A 19818-nucleotide genomic window follows, 5' to 3' on the forward strand; every position below is an offset into this window, starting at 1 on the left:
AGATGAACATTCATACTTGGACAGGAGGGTAGATTACAAATGTATGTATAACATTGCCTGAGACCCCACCATTAAAGAATAACTCTTTTGATTTCAGCATTGCCTTCTACAGTGAATTCTATTAGAAGAGGAAAGTATCTACAGGAGATTTGAAACTTTCAATGCTCAGAGTGAGTTGAGAATGGTCCAGAATTGGTGACTTGTAGAAGAAAAGGGATGCAGGGTGTGGAACTCTTGTATAAACATCTGACAGTGTGCTAGAGCCAGATGTTTATTTTCTCTAAGCTTAAACCATTTAGGTACCTCCCTCAAAGCCCAGAGAAAATGGCCAGCCACCCTACAATCCAAGAGACTGATCAGAATATGGACAGTAACCAGCTTACATTTCCACACAAATATTTAGAATTTTCAAGTCTTTTAAATAATTTAAGTAGCCTAATAATCATTAATTTTAATGTATTCTCCACAAATGCTTCCATGAAATGTGATTCTGTTTTCTTCTTTTTTAGCTTAATGAAGCTTTTAGTCTTATTGTGAGCATCATTTATGATGGAAGATAGCCTCCTCTAGTAGAAAAAAATCTCTCTCAAAATATTAGAAGATAAAGGCATACAAACTGTTCAGATCACCCTCTGTTTTCCACCCTGGCTGGGATCCTGTGTTTCTGAAAGGCAGTACCAACTCTTACAAACATCTACTATATAATGGTCACATATTTCACAAACACGCTGCTTAACAAAACAGGAGGGTAGGAGATTTTGGCTGCAGTCCCCACTCTGACATAAATCACTAAGTGGCCTCAGAGAAGTCATGGTAGCCTCCCTAAGCCCTTCTCTTTGTCTATCAGATAGGCATCACAGTCCTGACATGTCTACACAGGGCTTTCAAAGTTTACATAAGGACAGGAAAGGGTTTTGAAATATTATTGTCTCTGATTGCAAGTATCTGGGAGATAGCAAAGGCTCTACATTAGTGTATATACATTTCACATGCAACCAGGTCAGTCAAAAAGGAAGATGAGAAAAAAGAGGGGGAGACAGAGAAATTGGAACCTGAAGGCTATTGGGATCTTTCCTCTGTGGCCAAGATACCTTCTGCAACTGTAATTTTTCCTATTTTATTCTCCACTCTTCAGCTCCCTCTACCCTTTTTACATCTGGCTCAAGACAGAGTACCATTGCTTTACAGGCAAAGACTTCTACTGTAAGTGGCCCAATTCTCCCTGCCCCCTTTGTGTATTTCTCATACTGTCTCATTCTCCCAAAAGCTCAAGGATTAAACTGTTGCACTGAACCACATTCTCTTCGCTCGCATTGTACATCACTAACCCAAGGGGAGATTCTTCACATTTAGGTGGAAACTGAACTCAAATACACTTCTTTTATTTTGAAAGCATTAAGAGAATGCTGCAGCAGTTTCATAACTACTCCCCAATCCAGTTATGTTTGAAACTGGATTATACTTTCCTGAATTTTCTTAATTTGTATTTAATATTGATACACTGTACCTTATTCCTATGCCTGCAAAAAACCTGAGACAGATAAAGAGAAACTGAGGCACCATTCATGAGGCTTCTCTGTGGGGACAAAGAACATCATTAACCTTTGCACTACATTCTCTCACTCTCCATAAACAGATCTTCACCTTACTTGTACATGGACAGTGGCTCTAATCTCCTGCCTGCCCCCCCTCCCAAGCAGCAGTGTGCATTTTTCTACATGAAAAGGTGATTTGAATTTCTGGTCAGATTCTCATGAATACTCTGCAAACTCTTCCTATGGCATTTGACCCTTATATTGAGAAGTCATGCCCTGGGCATATTTTAATCAGTTAAGGTAAATTGACAGATAATCTGATGCTTTACTTCTTGCTAAATTTATAACATCGTTTCTTTGAAATCAGTCTCTTCAGTTTAAAAAAGTCACTGTTCTTGATCTTTTGAATTCTCCTTAATACAAAATGCACACTTATCTGCAAGAAATTTCAAGATTGATGTATGGCAAAGATGAGACAGATGCTGCACTTTGTATGACATAATAATTATTTTTATCACACCACCTATATTTCACTAAGGGAATATAAGAAGCAGGAGACAATTACTACTAAACAAAGAGCTTTTCTTGTTTTCTACATGACTGAATCTTCTGAGCTTTCCATTACAGCTTCCAAATAGAAGTAAATGTCTATATGCCTGATTTTACAAGGTATTAGATTCAGGGCTGTCAAAAGGAGCCTCAACCCATGTTTGTTGACCATACACAATGTGCCAGTCACTGTGCTCAGCGGTGGTAAGGTGGTGAAAATGGTAGTTCCTGGGCTCAAGCATCTCTAATCTGGTGGGGGAATACAGTCACATAAACAACTACAATTCTATATAATAAATGCTATTAAAAAGGAAAGCAGGACGCAAATAAGGGACCCTAACTCAGACCGATCACAAGGTCAAAAAACATTAGTAGCTCTTTTGGAGGAACAGGGAAGAGATAAAGGTAACAGAATGAGACAGGAAGCTTTATAGGTTATATGAGTAAGTTAGACTTTGCCTTGAAAGCAATGCAAAGTTACTGCAGAATTTTAAAGCAGATAATGGTCCAAATTTTTTGAAGGATGTTCTTTTTTTTAATGTTTTTTGTTTTATTTTTGAGACAGAAAGAGAGCGAGGGAGGGGAAGAGAGAGAGGGGACACAGAATCCGAAGCAGGCTCCAGGCTCTGGGCTGTCAGCACAGAGCCCAATGTGGGTCTCGAACTCACAAACTGTGAGATAATGACCTGAGCCGAAGTCGTAGACACTTAACTGACAAAGCCACCCAGGTCCCCTGAAGGATGTTCTATCTGTAGTATGGGGATGGAATGAAATAAGGAGTCCAAAGACATAAAAAAGTCAAGAGATAGTGGCAGCCCTCCCTAGGGATTGACAGTAGAGAAAGACATAAAGGAATTGATTTTGAAAAATATTTAGAAGTCAAATAAATAAGATGTGGTGCTTTGCTGGATGTAGGAAGGGAGGGAGGGAGAATTTGAAGTGACACAATCATAGAAGTAGGGAAGGATAGGTTTTGAAATGCCTATGCGATATCCTCATGAAGATCCTTAATAAGTCATCAGAGCTGAAGCCCTGGAGAGGCTTTTGAATCTTGTCACTTATAGGTGGTAACTGAAATGAATGATATTGCCGCTGGAGAGTGCAGGAGTATGTAGACTGAGAGAACAAGACCTTGAGAAGCATTCACTCTGAGGGGATCCAGTAAGGAAAAGGTACCTGCCAATAAAACTAAAAGGCACTGGCTAGAAGAATAAGAGGAAATAAGGGGCATGTAGTGAAGACGGGCCCCTAAGAACCTCTCACCCATAGCAATATAAAACATATTCAAAAATGAATAAATATAGCCACTCAGATATGAATGGATAGGCAGCTGGGTAGCTGAAAAGAAACCTAAGAAGATCCCTGCCAGTGGTTGTGCACCATAGGTAACTGAATTTCAGAAAAGCAGAATTCCCAAATATCAAAATTAATTCACTTATAATTCATAAATATTCCTGTATGCCTAATGATTCGCCCATCAGTTCTGTAAAAAAGGGAGATACACTTGGGACCAGAGAGATCTGAGTTAAAATCCTATGCCTATCAGGACAAGGGATGTGATCTTGGGAGATTCAAGTGAACTCAGACTTTCTTCATCTGCAAAATGAAAATAATACCTCCACCTCACAGGATAATTCCAAGGATTACAGATATAAAGAGCTTAGCACTGTGTTTAGTACATAGTAATGCTTATTAGCAAATGCCTGTTGAATCTGAATGAATTATTGTATTGGAATGCCTACCCTCTAAGGTCTTACAATTCTTAGACAAGAGAGGTCACTAACCTACCTAACTGCAGACTTCGCTTCTCTCCAATCTGATCTCTGATTACAGTGATCATCTACCAAAAAAAAAAAAAAAAGGACTGGAGGCTAAGAATAAGGAAACAAGTCCTTCTAAAATACATTAATACATTCCAGTATTAGATCATCAACTGTTGTGGTTCTAAGTATACAAGCCCAAAGGCAATTGATAGTGAAGCTCACTATGTGAAGAGCCTGCTGCCAGACTCCAGAGAGGGGAGAAAGTCAACAACAAAAAAAAAAAGATAAAAATCTGACAGCACTAGGAACTTTGTGTCTGGTCGGAAAGACAGTGATAACTACCTAGAAAAGTGCCTTCACATCATCATGTCATATGCAAATTAGTAAAAATAGAGTAGTCGAGTTTCTTGGAAAGGAAGCACAGAAGAATGTGAACATTTATTGAATGCCATTTCACTTATTCCCTTCTCTGCAGACTCTTTAGAATCAGGTAGCCCAGAGTTCCAATCTAAGTTTGGCCACTCTCCATGGTCTCGGGCATATTACTTACTATTTCTAAGCTTTGTTTTCCTCAACTATAAAATGAAGGTAAAACTACATTACATAGCTTACATATAATACCACCTACTAAATTCTAAGCATAACACTTAGACATATTATGTACTCCAATTATTTGTCAGTAGTTCATTAACGGAAATAATAGCAGTTGTATGGATACAGCAGTTGTGCCTTTTTGATCGGATTCATCTTGCCCTCAACCCCCGTCCATGTTCTCCATCTCCTACGGCACTCCTCACAGCAAAACCCACATGGCTCCTACCAGGCCAACTGGCTGTGTCCTACACTAGAGGCAGAGACCTTTTCTTCTCTGAAAGAGAATCGTCAAAGTCCAATGCTACTAGAAGTAGCACCAGCACAGCAGACAACCTCAATTCTGTCACCTGGGAATCCAGTACCTTATACACATCACTAAACTGTGAGTTTGTTGCCACATGTACACAGAAGGAACAACACACTTGTGGTGACAGGAATGTTTTGATGATTACATGACAGTATTTATGTAAAGGTGGCTTGAAAATTGCAAAGTATTATACAAATGAGGAAATCATTATTAGTATTACCCAGGTGCAGATTGGTTGCTCTTTTTAGTTTTTATCCACTATCTCTATTGGAAAACCCAACAAATCACACCAATACTTAAAGCACAAAAGATGTCTTCTTTGAGCACTTAGTACAGACAAGGGTTACCAAATTTTCCTATGTATCACTTACAGTTTAAAGTGCTTTTTACCTTTTGTTTTACCTTGTTTTTTAACTTTTTATTTTGAAATGACGGAAACACAAGAAGTTGCAAAAATCATACAGAGAGGCGGTCCCCCTACCAACCACCCAGCTCCCCATTGGGCTAACATCTTATATAACTACAGTACATTATTAAAACCAGGAAATGGAGATTAAAGTTTAAAAAAAGATTATAAAACAAGAAGAAGAAAACATCTTAGATTGGATAAAATCAAAATCCTGGAAATCATGAAAGAAAAAAATCAAGAAATTTAACTATACATATTTTTAAATTCAACTTGGAAAAAATAAAATAGGACAAATATCAAACTGAAACATATACAATGAAGTCTAATTTCTATAAAATACAAAAGAAGATTTCCTCCAAAGTCTACTTATAAAATAACCAAACCTCCAACAGAAAAATGGGCAAGTGGGACTTGTGCAAGGTGGCAGCATTGGAAGATCTTAAATTCACCTCCTCCCACAGATGCACCAAATCTACAGCTACATATGAATCATTTTCCCCTGAGGAAGATCTGAAAACTACATGAACTGCTTCTCTACCACAAAGGATAAAAATATCACATTGACATGCACAAGAGTGGCAGAGATACAGTCTCAGCAAAAACCTCACACCCAGAAGTGTGACCTACAGTAGGAAAGGATCTCACCAGTGCCACATTCCCTTGGAGGAGCAAAGGGTTGGTTCCTCACATAAGGGATCTACATTAGAGATACAAGCCTCCAAAATAGTCTGATTTTTAGAAAACCAAAAGGGCTTATGTACAAGAAACCCAAAGTGCCACATGAAACTAAGATTCCCCTTTTATAAGGCTTAACTATGGTTTTGTTCACCCTAAGACCCAGCAAAAAAACAAAACAAAACAACAACAAAAAAAAACATAGCAATTTGAAAAGTTCCTAGGCTATATATGGAGATTCATTTGCTAATATAAAAGCATCTGCTGGAGGGAAAGGGGCAGGTGAACCTCTCCCCAGAGACAGAGGCAATGGCAGATGCCATTTTTCCACTCCCCACCTATCCTGCTAGCACAGGTAGGCATGTTCAGATGCAGCACCCTCCTGTCACCTTATTAAGACAGCTAAGGCCAAGCAGAGGCCCAACTATCCCACTGCCTTTCTGAAGCAGGCAAACATGCCCCACCCCCTACTTTCACCAGCTGCCTAGCTACAACCAGCAGGCATAATACACATAGAAGACACCTCTTGATTGCCTGGCTCTGGTGGCCATGGGGGGTGAAGTTCCTGAACTCCATGTGAATGTAACAACCAATGACAGTTCTTGGCAGGCCACTATCCCAGGGTACTGTGAACACAGCATACTGAAACACAAATCCAGTCTTTCTATGAAAGATAATTATTTACTTAACCTAAAGCTTTAGCCTGAGGGACGGGCTCAGGTTTGTCCCACATCTAAAGGCTAAAGGAGGTACTCCTAGGAAACATAAGCAGAGACACCATCCTTGCATACCCCCTTGGCCTCACCACAGTTTGATTACATCTCCCAAAAAGGAGCTCATATACTTATCTGCAGCCCCAATTTTTGCAACTATCGCCCAGCGGATACCTCCAAATCTCCTGGTCTGGAAACCAACAGAGATTATTATTGCACAGAACTGTATACATTTTCATACTCTTAAAGCTGCTACTTGGAGGACTGGCTTCCAATCAGCCTGAAACTAAGTACCAAATGAAATCCCTCCCCTTGGATCACTGACAGGTCTTGGCACACCCTCAACAACAGGGACATATTAAAAATAAATCAGTCAATTTAGATAATCACAAAAGTTAAAGAGACATCCAAAAGCTAGGGCAAACTTGAGTAAGAAAAGTCATCACCTACACAAGGCCACTCCACTCCTTCAAGACTACGAGAGGTAATATACAGAAATAAACACACAGAGTCAAGTACAATGAGAGACAGAGAAATACATTCTAAATTAACAAAACAAAACCTCAGAAAAAGACCTTAGTTGTTCTAAGTAATCTAGCTGATAAAGAATTCCAAGTAGTGGTCACAGAGATGCTCACTGAACTCAGAAGAATAGATGAACACAATGAGAATTTCCATAATGGGATAGAAAATATAAGAAAAGTACCAAAGAGAAGGCACAGAGCTAGCATAGTAACTGAGCTGAAAAAATATATTTAAGGTGTTCAACAATAGATTGGATGAAGCAGAAGAACAGATGAGTGAATTGTAAGACAAAGCAATGGAACTCACCCAGATAGAGCAGCAAAAAGAAAAAAAAATTAAGATGAGCACTGAGAAATGTATAGAACTGTTGAATCATTATATTATACACTTGATACTAATATAACATGGTATGTTAATTATACTTAAAAATATTTAATTTTTAAAAAATGATAACTTAAGAGACCTTTGGGACAACATTAAGTGGAATGACATTCACATTATAGAGATTCCAGAAGGAGAAGAGAGATAGAAAGGGGTGGTTTTAAAGAAAACTTTAAAAAAATAATGACTGAAAAATTCCTATTAGGGAAGGAAACTGATATTCAGGTCCAGGAATCCCAAAGAGTTCCAAAGAAGATGAACCTAAAAAAATCCACATTATAATTCAAATGTCAAAAATTAAAGAGAGAAACTTAAAGGCAGCAGAGAAAACCAAATTTTGCATACAAAGGAAACCCCAATAAGGCTATCAGCAAATTTCTCAGCAGAAACTGCAGGTCAGAAGGGAGTGGCATGACATATTCAAAGTGCTGTAAAGGATAAAACTACCAACCAAGAGTACTCTACCAAACAAAATTTTCATTCAGAACTGAAAGAGGAATAAAGCGTTTTCCAAACAAAAGCTAAAAGAGTTCATCACTAATGAACTCGACTTACAAGAAATATTAAAAGGACTTCTTTAAGCTGAAAAAAAAATGGCACTAATTAATAAGAAAACAGAGAAAAGTAAAAATTGCACTGGAAAAGTATATAGTAAAGGTAGTAGATTACAAAGGTTAAAAGACAAAAGTAGTAAATTTAACTAAAATTATAAAACCTTGTTAAGGAATCCAAAAATAAAAAGATGTAAAATGTGACATCAGGGGTGCCTGGGTGGCTCAGTCAGTTAAGCGTCCAACTTCGGCTCAGGTCATGATCTCACGGTTCATGAGTTCAAGCCCCGCATCGGGCTCTGTGCTGACAGCTCAGAGCCTGGAACCTGTTTCAGATTCTGTGTCTCTCTCTCTCTCTCTGACCCTCCCCCATTCATGCTCTGTCTCTCTCTGTCTCAAAAGTAAAAAAAAAAAAAAAAAAAAAATTAAAAAAAAAGTGACATCAAAAACATAAGACATGGGGGCCGCTGGGTGGCTCAGTCAGTTAAGCATCCAACTCTTGGTTTCAGCTCAGGTCACAGTCTCATGGTACATGAGTTCTAGCCCCACGTTGGACTCTACACTGACATCACAGAACCTGCTTGGGATTATCTCCCTCTCTCTCTCTGCCCCTTCCCCATTCTCTTTCTCTCTCTCTCTTCCTCTCCCTCTCTCAAAATAAATAAATAAATAAATAAATAAATAAATAAATAAATAAATGCTAAAAAAAAAAAAAAAACATAAGACATAGAGGAATATAAAAATGTAGTTTTGGAATCTGCTGAAATTTAAATTGCTATCTCCTTAACATAGACTGTTAAATACACAGGATGATAATATGTGAACCTTATGGTAACCATAAAGCAAAAACTTACAGTAAATACACAAAAGCAAATAAAGAATTCTAAATATAACACTAAAAGTCATTAAACCACAAGGTAGGAAAGAAAAAGGAAGGATCAAAAAAGGAACTACAAAACAACCAGTAAACAATTAACACAATGGCAATAAGCACATCCTATCAATGATTACTTTAAATGTAATAGGGTTAAATTCTTCAATCAAAACACACAGACTGGTTGAATGGACCAAAAAAAACAAAAAAGACATATCTATATACTGCCTACAAAAGATTCACTTCAGAAGTAAGAACACATATAGAGTGAAAGTGAAGGAATGGAAAAAGATATTCCCTGCAAGTGGAAACAAAAAGGAAACCGATGTGCCTACTCACATCAGACAAAACAGACTTTAAATGAAGACTATAATAAAAGACAAAGAAGGAAGTATGTAATAAAGGGGTCATTCCACCAAGAAGATAAAACATTTATAAGTCTACATGTACCCAACATAGGAGGGCTAAAATATATAAAGCAAAAAATATTAAAAACCTGAAAGGAGTTGACAGCAATACAATAGTAGTAGGGGGCTTTAACACCCCATTTATATCAATGGATAGACTATAAAAACATAAAATCAATTAAAAATTTCAGCTTTACATCCATTTTGAATTTATTTTTGTGTATGGCACTGGGTGAGCACTGGGTGTTTTATGTAAGTGATGAATCACTAAATTCTACTCCTGAAACCAATAGTATTCTATATATTAACCAACTAGAATTTAAACAAAAATTTGAAACAAACAAGACCAGACGGACAAATTAGACCAGATGGACTTAATAGATATATACAGAACATTCCAACCAAAGTCAGAAAAACACATTCTTCTCAAGTGTTCACAAAACACTTTCCAGGCCAGATCACAAGTTAAGCTGCAAAAGAAGTCTCAATAAATTCAACAATACTGAAATCTTAATCATCCCTTCAAACCACACTGCTATAAAACTAGAAACCAATTACAAGCAGAAAACTAGAAAAACTACAAATAGGAGATTAAACAGTATGTTACTGAACAAGTACTGGATCATATAATAAAGAAAAAATAAAATATCTAGAGACAAATGAAAACAGAAATATGACATACTAAAATATAAGAGATGCAGCAAAAGTGACTCTAAGATAGAAGGTTCATAGACATACAGGCCTGCTTCAAGAAACAAAAGAAATCCCAAACAATTTAATTTTACACCTAGAGGAACTAGAAAAAATTGAAAACTCAGTAAAAGGAAGGGAATAATAAAAATCAGAGCAAAAATAAATGACATAGAAACTAAAAAGACAATAGAACAGAGCAACGGAACTAAAAACTGGTTCTTTGAAAATATAAACAAATTGATATTTAACCTAAACTCACCAAGAAAAACAGGGAGGGCTAAAATAGAAAGATAAGAAATGAAAGAAGAAATGTTACAATAAGTACTACAGAATACAGAGAACTGTAAGATATTACCATGAACAATTACACACCAACAAATTGTACAACCTAGAAGTGTATAAGAACTTACATTCTTCTAAGACTTATTCATGAAAAAAAAACAAAATCTGAATGGACAGATTACTAGTAAAGAGACTGAATCAGTAATCAAAAATCTCCCAACAAATCTCCAGGACGAGATGGCTTTACTGATGAATTCTACCAAACAATCAAACATTTAATACTTATCCTTCTCAAACTCTTTAAAAAAACTAAAGAGGAGACAATGCTTCCAAATTCATTTTATAAGGCCAGCAATACCCTGATACCAAAACCAGACAAGCACACCACAAAAATAAAAGAAAATTACAGGCCAATATTTTTTATGAACACAGATGCGAAAATCCTTAAGAAAATCTTATCAAACTGAATTCATTAATACATTGAAAGGGTCATACACCATGATCAAGTGGGATTTATTCCAGGGATGCAAGACTGCAAATCAATCAATATGATAGAACACATTGATGAAATAAAAGATAAAATTGTGGTCATGTCAATAGATGCAAAAAAGGCATTTGAAAAAAATTCAACATCCATTTATGATAAAAATTCTCAACAAAGTAGGTAAAAAAGGAATGAATATACCTCAACATAATAAAGGCAATACATGACAAACTCACAGATAATATCATACTCGTTAGTGAAAAGCTACAAGCTTTTCCTCTAAGATCAGGAACAAAACAAGGATGCCCACTTTCACTACATATATTCAACATAGTGCTGTAAGTCCTAGCCAAAGCAATTAGGCATAAAAAAAGAAATCATAAAAATTAAAAAGGAAAAGGTGAAACTGTCATTATTTACAGACAACATGATACTGTAGATAGAGAACCCTAAAGACTCCATCAAAAAACTGTTAATGGGGCACCTGGGTGTCTCAGTCGGTTAAGCGTCCGACTTCAGCTCAGGTCATGATCTCATGGTTTGTGAGTTTGAGCCCCGCGTCAGGCTCTGTGCGACAGCTCAGAGCCTGGAGCCTGCTTCTGATTCTGTCTCCCTCTCTCTCTGCCCCTCCCCCACTCATGCTGTGTCTCTGTCTCAGAAATAAACATAAAAAAACTTTTGGGGGGCGCCTGGGTGGCTCAGTCGGTTAAGCGTCCGACTTCGGCTCGGGTCATGATCTCACGGTTCGTGGGTTCGAGCCCCGCATCGGGCTCTGTGCTGACAGCTCAGAGCCTGGAGCCTGTTTCAGATTCTGTGTCTCCCTCTCTCTCTGCCCCTCCCCCACTCACGCTCTGTCTCTGTCTCAAAAATAAACAAACATTAAAAAAATGTAAATATATAAATGTAAATAAATAAATGTAAAAAAACTTAAATGAATTCAATAAAGGTACAATATGCAAAATTAATACACAAAAATTAGTTGCATTTCTATACACTAGAAACAGACTATCAAAGAGAAATCAATAAAACAATTCCATTCATAATTGCATCAAAGAGAATAAATTACGTGGGAATAAATTTAACCAAGGATGTGGAAGACCTTTACACTAAAAACTGTAAGACACTGATGAAAGAAAATAAAGATGAAACAAACAGATGGATATTCTGAGTTTATGGAAGAATATTATTAAAATGTCCATATTGCCCAAAGCAATCTACAGACTAAATGCAATCTCTAACAAAATCCCAATGATCTTCTTCACAGAACTAAAACAAAATATCCTAAAATTTGTTTGAAACCAAAAGACCCAAAATAGCCAAAACAATCTTCAGACAGAAAAAAGCCAGAGGTATCATGCTCCCTGATTTCAAACTATACTATGAAGCTATAGTAATTAAAACAGTTTGGTACTGTCATAAAAAAGACACACAGATCAATGGAACAGAACAGAAAGCCTGGAAATAAACCCCTGAATTTATGGCCAAATAGTTTATGACAAAGGAGACAAGAATATACAATGGGGAATGGACAATTTATTAAACAAATGGTGTCAGGAAAATTTGACAGCCACATGCTCAAAATGAAACTGGCCTGCTACCTTACACCAACACAAAAAATAATTCAAAACTAACCAATTAAGGACATGAGCATAAGACCTGAAACCAAACTCTCCTAAAAGAAAGTATAGATAGTAAGCTCCATGACATTGGTCTTAGTGATGCTTTTTTTGGGTTAGATTGCAAAGGTAAGAGAAATGAAAGCAAAAATAAACAAATGCATGACATCAAACTAAAATGCTTGTGAACACTTAAGGAAAACCATCTACACAATGAAAAGACATCTACTGAATGGGAGAAAATACTTGCAAATCACATATCTGATAAGAGGTTAACATCCAAAATATACAAAGAACTCATACAACTCAATAACAACAAAACTAATTTAAAAATTGGCAGAAGATCTGAATAGACATTTTTTTTTTTACGAGAAGACATACAGATGGCCAACAGGTACATGAAAAGGTGTTCAACTCTAATCAGCATGGAGATGCAAATCAAAACCACAATGAGATATCACCTTATATATGTCAGAATGCCTATTACCAAAAAGATAAGAAATAACGAGTGTTGGTGAGGATGTAGAGATAAGGGAACTCTTGTGCTCTGTGGGTAGGAATGAAAACTGGTGCAGCCACTATGGAAAAGAGTATGGAGATTCCTTAAAAAATTACAAATAGAACTACCATATGATCTAGCAATTCCATTACTGGATATTTATCCAAATAAAAGGAAAACACTAATTCAAAAACATGCACCCCTGTGTTCACTGAAGTATTATTTACAATAACCTAGAAACAACCTAAGTGTCCATTGATGGATAAATGAATAAATAAGATGTGGGGTATGTGTATACATACAATAAAAAGAATCAACTCTTGCCATCTGCAACAACATGGATAGACCTTGAAGGTATTACATTAAGTGAAGTTAAGTCAGACAGAGAAAGACAAATACTGCCTGATTTCATTTACATAGTGAATCTAAAAAACAAAAACAAAATGCAGACTTATAGATATACAGAAAATAGATTGGCAGCTGTCAGGGGAGGCTTGGGGTCTGGAGTGAAATGAGTGAAGGGGATCAAGAAGTACAAGATTCCCATTATAAAACAAATAAGTCATGGGGATAAAATATACATCATGGGGAATACAGTCAGTAACACTGTATTAACCTTGTATGGTGACAGATGGTAACTAGACTTTATTGTGGTGATCATTTCACAATGTATACAAGTGTCAAATCACTATGTTGTACACCTGAAACTAATATGACGTTGCATGTCAATTGTAGCTCAAAAAAGAAGAAGAAAATGGGTAAGTGTATGAAATACTTTATAGAAAAAAATCAGAAATCAACACTTAAAAAAGACACTTAACGGAAGTTATAATTAAATAAATAATTAAAATAAGAAATTTTTTAATAAATTATTTTGACAAAGATCAAAACTTGATAGGAAATGAGTTTTGCAAGTTCAAGGGGAAAAGATACTCTCACACACTGGTAGCAGGAAAGAAAATTTGTTCAGCCTCTTTGGAGGGCAACTTGGCAACACATATTCTAATGTAAAAATCCCATACTCTTTGATGCAGCATTTCTGCATGATTTTTGGGTTACTGGTGGATATGTACTAAGGTATGTGGTATTCATTGCAGCATTAGTATAAAAACTTATAATGAGTAGACTCATAAATTATGGTTACATCCATAGAAAATAATGCTGTAGAACTATTAAAAATGACAATATTTCATTCTTTTTTATAGCTGAGTATTATTCCGTTGTACATATACACCACATCTTCTTTATCCTGGATTCATATGAATATAAAAGTGATTCCAAAAATACAGTGTTCCGTGCTTGAAGTTCAGAAAGTGTATGGTATGTCCAGTGTGAGCTTCTTTTAAAAGTAATTCATATGGGGTGTGTGGGTGGTTCCATCAGCTGAGCATCCGACCCTTGATTTCAGTTCAAGTCATGATCTTACAGTTCGTAGGTTCAAGCCCCACATTGGGCTCTGTACTGACAGTGTAGAGTCTGTTCAGGATTTTTGCTCTCCATCTCTCTCCACCCCTCCCCTCCTCTCTCTCAAAATAGATAAACATTTCAAGTTTTAAAAAAAACACACAATAATTCACTTATAGTACATCTGTAAATAAAATAGTTCTGTAAGATATACAAAGAACAGGGGTGCCTGGGTGGGTTCGAGGCCCACATCAGGCTCTGTGCTGACAGCTCAGAGCCTGGAGCCTGTTTCAGATTGTGTCTCCCTCTTTCTCTGACCCTCCCCTGTTCATGCTGTCTCAAAAATAAATGTTAAAAAAAAATTTTTAAAAAAAGATATACAAAGAACAGTGGTGATACTTATAACTTGAAAGACCAATTTTTTAAAACAGATTGTTTCACAGGTATGTCCAAAAGTTGGCCCTCAAATTCTACATTCAAGATTTCCATATTTCCCAGAAAAATTGATATTTAATATATACATATGTACATGCATACATAAATGGCACTTAAGCAATTGGAACCATCTCCCCAGCCTTCTTTCCAAAATATGAGGGGGGAAAGTGCTAATTTTTTTCATTAGTAACAATTAGTAATAATTTACATCTATATAGCAATTTACCATTTATATAACACTCTAGTACTTTAAAATTAATTTTCACAACATGCTACAAAATGAGCATTTTGATCTGCATTTCCATATTGATAAACCAAGATTCAGAAAGTTTAAGTAACTTGTTCAGACATATGCAGCAGTAAATGGTGTGCTTGAGCATGAACAAGATAAGTCTTAACTTCAAATTCCATGCTCTTTCTTTGACACTTTCATTGTATATCTTCCTGTTCCACTTTAATTTTTTACTATTGTACCTATTAATTTTTCAATTTTGAAAAATACACTAGTAAAATTAAGCAGTTTTTAAAAGTAAGTAGGTAGTAAGAACAGAAGAAATCATTCTATGTAGGCATCAGAAAATGCTAGCTCTAGGAAAACATCTCTTAATTAAGAATGAGTGGACAAAATATAACCACACAAAGTACACAGAAAAATGTTGTAACTTAAAAGAAGAATGCTGTATTATTCAAGAAGCAAGGAAATGGTATATTTTGTAAAAGAGTTACTGGAGGGAAAAAGTAAATGAGTAAGTATAAGGAAGCCACAGAGATCTAAGAAGAGTGATGGTCCCAGATCACATGATCTCAGTAGATGGGCAGCAGCCTGAGATGGTTGCCAAGGTTTGACTGCATGATGTGCCATTTCAAGTCATGCAGAAATCAGCCATGATGGATTCTCGATTGCCTGTGACAGCGCTCAGGAGCCTCATAGATACCATGGGGAGATGGGGCTAAGATCTAACATTCCACAGGTTTCTCATTTGGGTGGTGTGAACATCTTCAAAAAGTACTACTCTACAACATCCCTAATAAGTCAGGAATGTCTCTAAGTTCTCTGGGTCCTACCAACTTTGTGGAGTTTGCTAATTCAACAAAAACATTTCATAACTAACAAATGAGAATATTTTCCCATGTGCTTTCCCCTTGTAGTTATTAAATTATAAAGCTGGTAGAGATAGAAAAAAACTTTATATGGGAATGCAAGCTGGTGCAGCCACTCTGGAAAACAGTATGGAGGTTCCTCAAAAAACTAAAAATACAACCCAGCAACTGCACTAGGTATTTATCCAAGGGATACAGGCGTGCTGTTTTGAAGGGACACATGCACCCCCATGTTTATAGCAGCACTATCTACAATAGCCAAAGTATGAAAAGAGCCCAAATGTCCATTGATGGATGAATGGATAAAGAAGATATGGTGTGTGTGTTGTGTGTTGTGTGTGTGTGTGTGTGTGTATATGCATATGTAATGGAGTATTACTCAGCAATCAAAAAGAATGAAATCTTGCCATTTGCAACTACATGGATGAAACTGGAGGGTATTATGCTAAGCAAAATTATAGAAAGACAAAAATCATATGACTTCACTCATATGAAGACTTTAAGAGACAAAACAGATGAACATAAGGGAAGGGAAACAAAAATAATATAAAAACAGGGAGGGAGACAAAACAGAAGAGACTCATAAATATGGAGAACAAACTGAGGGTTGCTGGAGGGGTTGTGGGAGGGGGGATGGGCTAAATGGGTAAGGGGCACTAAGGAATCTACTCCTGAGATCATTGTTGCACTATATGCTAACTAATTTGGATGTAAATTTAAAAAAATAAAAAAAAATGATATTTCATCAACTTAAAAAAAAGAAAAAACTTTAAAATTATGATTTTTTTTTTAATATTTGGGATGCTTAGAGGGGTTTCCTCCCCCAAATCATTACGGAAGCTACACCATTGTTTCTCATGTGAATGTGTTAGTTTTTTTCACTATAGAGCAAGTAATTTTTTTAATATAATTTATTGCCAAGTTGGCTAACATACAGTGTACATAGTGTGCTCTTGGTTTTGGGGGTAGATTCCCACGATTTATTGCTTACATACAACACCCAGTGCTCATCCCAATAAGTGCCCACCTCAATGCTCATCACCCATTTTCCCTGTCCTCTGCTCCCCCATCAATCCTCAGTTTGTTCTCTGTATTTAAGAGTCTCTTATGGTTTGCCTCCCTCCCTCTCTGTTTGTAACTATTTTTCACCTTCCCTTCCCCCATGGTCTTCTGTTAAGTTTCTCAAGTTCCACATATGAGTGAAAACATATTATATATTTACTTATTTCACTTAGCATAATACTCTCCAGTCGATTCCACATTGCTGCAAATGGGAGGATTTCATTCTTTCTCATGGCCAAGTAGTATTCCATTGTGTATATAAACCACATCTTTATCCATTCATCCATTGTTAGACATTTAGGCTCTTTCCAAAATTTGGCTATTGTTGAAAGTGCTGCTATAAACATTGGGGTACATGTACCCCTATGAATCAGCACTCCTGTATCCTTTGGATAAATTCCTAGTAGTGCTATTGCTGGGTCATGGGGTAGTTCTATTTTTAATTTTTTGAGGAACCTCCACAGTGTTTTCCAGAGTGGCTGCACCAGTTTCCATTACCACCAACAGTGCAAGAGGGTTCCCATTTCTCCACATCCTCACCAGCATCTGTTGTTTCCTGACTTGTTAATTTTATCCACTCTGACTGGTGTGAGGTGATATCCCAGTGTGGTTTTGATTTGTATTTCCCTGATGATGAGTGATGTGGAGCATCTTTTGTCTACTGGCCAACCAGATGTCTTCTTTGGAAAAGTGTCTATTCATGTCTTCACTGGATTATTTGTTTTTTGGGTTTTGAGTTTGATAACTTCTTTATAGATTTTGGATACTAACCCTTTATCTGATATGTCATTTGCAAATATCTTTTCCCATTCCATCAGTTGCCTTTTAGTTTTGTTGATTGTTTCCTTTGCAGTGCAAAAGCCATTTATCTTGATGATAGTTCATTTTTGCTTTTAATTCCCTTGCCATTGGTTATGTGACTAGCAATAAATTTCTGAAGCTGAGGTCAAAGAAGTTGTTGCCTGTTTTCTCCTCTAGGGTTTTGATGGCTTCCTGTCTCACATTTAGTTCTTTCATCCGTTTTGTGTATGGTATAAGAAAGTGGTCTAGTTTCATTCTTCTGCATGTTGCTGTCCAGTTCCCCCAGCACCATTTGCTAAAAAGATTATCTTTTTTCCATTGGATACTCTTTTATGCTTTGTCAAAGATTGGTTGTCCATACATTTGTGGGTCTAATTCTGGGTTCTCTATTCTATTCGATTGGTCTATGTGTCTGTTTTTGTACCAATACCATACTGATGATTACAGCTTTGTAGTAGAGGCTAAAGTCTGGGATTGTGATGCCTCCTGCTTTGGTTTTCTTTTTCAACTTTACTTTGGCTATTCAGGGTCTTTTGTGGATCCATATACATTTTAGGATTGTTTGTTCTAGCTCTGAGAAGAATGCCAGTGCAATTTTTATTGGGATTGCATTGCATGTGTAGATTTATTTGGGTAGTATTGATATTTTAACAATATTTGTTCTTGCAATCCATGAGCATGGAATGTTTTTCCATTTCCTTGTCTTCTTCAATTTATTTCATCAGCCTTATATAGTTTTTAGCATACATGTATTTTATATCTTTTGTTGGGTTTATTCCTAGGTATTTTATGGTTCTTGGAGCAACTGTAAATGGGATCAATTTCTTGATTTCTCTTTCTGTTGCTTCATTATTGGTGTATAGAAATGCAACCAATTTCTGTACATTAATTTTGTATTCTGTGACTTTGCTGAAGTAGTGTATCAGTTCTAGCAGCTTTTTGGTGGAGTCTTTTGGGTTTTCCATGTAGAGTTACCATGTCATGCGTGAAAAGTGAAAGTTTGACTTCTTTACCAACTTGGATGCCTTTTATTTCATTTTGTTGTCTGATTGCTGAGGCTAGGAGGCTAACATAACACCACTATGTTAAACAACAGTGGTGAGAGTGGACATCCCTGTAGTGTTCCTGATCTCAGGAGGAAAGCTCTCAGTTTTTCCCCATTGAAGACGATATTAGCTATGGGCTTTTCATTTTTTTATTCTTTTAGTTAACACAAAATAGAAGCCAACATCAGTCTTGTTTCAATTGTCATAGAGATAATTTAAATATATATATTTATGACCTGCTCAATTTCATTCACATATCTTGTTTCATCTAAAGTCATCAAAGTGATTACCTTTTAAAATTAGCAATTTTTAATGTATGTATAGAAAAAATATTTCCTGCTTTTAGGCTGATTCATTCTAAATTAAGAAGTATGAAATCACCTTTATTTTCCTTTCTATAAATAAATCCCCTAAAAATGTGAAGACTATTAGACATATGTTCTAATTTTCTTTTCCCACCTAATCTCCAATTTCTTAGACCAATCTCTTTAAGCTGTTTAGCCTTCTTCTTTTAACCAATACTACAGAGCAAACCATGTAAAAAGCAATTGAGAATTAACTTGAGATTATCAGGCTAATTCAGCTATCACAGTGTGCAATGCTTTGTGAGAAGAATATCACTGCTGGAGAATAAATGTGAGCACATTTTCTAAGATTTCATCAGGTATCTACATCTAAATTCATGGGCCAGGTTTTTGTTTGGTGTTTGCCTGAGCTTCTTAAGGCTTTTGTCCCATTGAGGAGCAATCCTGTCTAATTACTATACAAGATTTGTCCAACACCTAAGAATACATAGTTTCCTTCTTTATTAGCTTCTCCCAGCAAAACAGAACCATGACACAGAATCTGAACTCAACCCAATTAGGAAACTTTTAAGTTGGAATAAAAGGAAGAAGCTCCATGCATACCTTACAAAACCTGCATTCCAGAAATAGATCTGAAACATCCAGGTGGGCCAGAGCCAGCAAGTTCACTTTCCTGTTACCAAGTCATCACTAATAGGAGAAAGGATGCCTCTGCAAATACCTAGGATATTTCCTTAACTGCCAAGAAAAAAATCACAGTTCCCTCAAGGAAGCCAACCCTTCCAATCTCAGAGGTTTAATGGGTAC

Source organism: Panthera leo, chromosome A3, assembly GCF_018350215.1.
Source record: "Panthera leo isolate Ple1 chromosome A3, P.leo_Ple1_pat1.1, whole genome shotgun sequence".
Lineage (NCBI taxonomy): Eukaryota > Metazoa > Chordata > Mammalia > Carnivora > Felidae > Panthera > Panthera leo.